Source organism: Mustela lutreola, chromosome 18 (assembly GCF_030435805.1).
Source record: "Mustela lutreola isolate mMusLut2 chromosome 18, mMusLut2.pri, whole genome shotgun sequence".
NCBI lineage: Eukaryota > Metazoa > Chordata > Mammalia > Carnivora > Mustelidae > Mustela > Mustela lutreola.
Window position 1 is genome coordinate 22,837,358 of NC_081307.1, and position 2,342 is coordinate 22,839,699.

The window sequence follows — 2,342 nt, forward strand, 5'->3', positions numbered from 1 at the left end:
CACCCAAGAGTGTTTGGCACCTGGGTCTTTTTCTAACTCCCCTCTGTGTCTGTGTGGAGCCTCTTTTCTACATTTAGGTGTAGAGAGTCTGTTCTGCCAGACTTCAGGTAATATTGTGGGTTATTTACACTGATGTGGATGTTATCCAGTTGTATCCATTGGACCTGGTGAGCTTGGGGACATCCTAATCTGCCCTCTTCCCTGAAAGTCACTTAAAAAAAGGGGAGTGGAGGATTTTAAAAATTTATTTATTTATTTATTTATTTATTTATTTATACTATCTGCCTCTTTAATTCCTGTTTGCTACATTTATCACATCATGAATAAATCATTCACTGATGTTTTTTGTCCAGACTTTCAACCCATCCACAGTCAACTCAAGAGTATTCTTTCCAAGTATCTGTATCAACTTTTATAATCTTGTCCATGCTCTTCTTATTCTATTAGTCTCATTTTGGCTTCCTAAACTCTTTTCCTGATGACCTCTTTCTCTCACAGTACTCTGTAAGGAAAATCATGCCTCCCTTACCGCTGGTATTTCCACACACTTCTTAACATTCTTGGTTGAGTTTATTACTTGACTTCCAGATTTTTCTTTCCCTCTGTTACCTATTTTCAATTCAGGAAACATTATCATTCATTTTGAAGACTCTTTTAACTTTTGAATTCACACTCTTAAATCTCTTTTTCATGGTATTCTTTTCCAGTTTATTGGGCCACCTTTTAATACATTATCCTGCTGCAGTGATTACAAAGAACATCCACCTTCTGTAAGTGATCAAGATCATCTTACCTTGACCTTCATTTTTATCATTTCTTTTACTTTTATTTCAGCTTAATCTTCCCTCCCTTTTAGTTTGCCGTATTGCTTCTTTCTGTCTTCTGTTGATGTCAAATTCATTAGAGACCCATGTTCACTTCACCTCCACTGTTATATCATTAACATTCTCATTTCCCTTCCAAAGCACATGCCTGGTCAGTACAAGTAAACATCTAATTTTCGTTTTCTTTCTCTGCAATATTTGAGCTTTGATAAAGCACAATTGTGTCAGTTGATCCCAATATGAACTTATCCTACAAGCTAGGTCCTTTTCATTAATACTGTTTTTCCTTTAGTGGGGTTTAGTTGCTTCCCACCAATATTGTTCAATAATGTATTTCAAACAGCTTAACCAACTTGCATGAGTTTTTCCTTCCAAGGTATCATGTTGATCTGACTCAGATATATTTGTTAATTTATTTTGACATTTTAAACATATTTGGTGATGTTTTATGTAGTTGCATGTTTTGTTTCAATACACCATTCCCCTGTCAAAGACCTCAGTTTTCCTACCTTCTACTATATCTGTGATCAACTATATCTGTGATCAAAAATACATATTATATCTTTGATATTTCCTAGATAGCTGACAATTTTATACAAAATTTAAAGGTTTATGTCAGCACAAACATAGAGAGTAGTAGAAGTGGCTTTGGTACAGTACAAACTGTGACTTTCTTCTTTAAAGAGATCTAGGATTCTTGAATTGGGTCAAGGACTCTATAACATTGACTGTGGCACTATCAATCCTATTGACAAAATCAACATATTAATATAAGATGCCTAAAACTTCTTTCTGTGGTGCTGTTTAGAAATAAATCAAGAATTTAAACACATGAAAAAGATTGATATATTAGGAATTAATTGGTAATAAAGGAAATGGTTAATATACAACTAAACTCTACCTTATTGTGATAAAAACATATAACATAAAATTTACCATCTTAACTATTTCAGGTGTACAGAACAGTAATGTTCACTATATGCACATTATTGTGCAACAAATCTCTAGAACATTTACCTCTTGCAAACTGAAACTCTACACTTGATGAACCACTATACTATTTTCCAAAACACCATTTTATAGTCTCACCAAGAGTGCAAAAAAAATACTAAATTCTCTAAAATCTAATGAATACTTGTCATTCTCTAACTTTTTAATGGTGATGATTCTAACACATGTGAGGTGATATCTCAGTGTGGTTTTTATTTGCACTTAACTGATAAGTAGTGGTTTTGAGCATCTTTTCATATGCTTCTTGGCCATTTGTCTGTCTTCTTTGGACAAATGTCTAATAAGTCCTTTGCACATTTTGTAGATTTCAGGTAATTTCTTTTTCTGTTGTTGTCTTTCTCTTTAAAGAAGAAATGATATAAAGATTATATTATCTATGAACAGAGATAATTTTATTTCTTCTTTTCTAATTTGGATGCCATTTGTTTCCTTTTCTTGCCAAATTATTATGGCTAGGATTTCCAGTATCATGTTGATTAGAATGGCAAAAGCAGGCAATTGCAATAT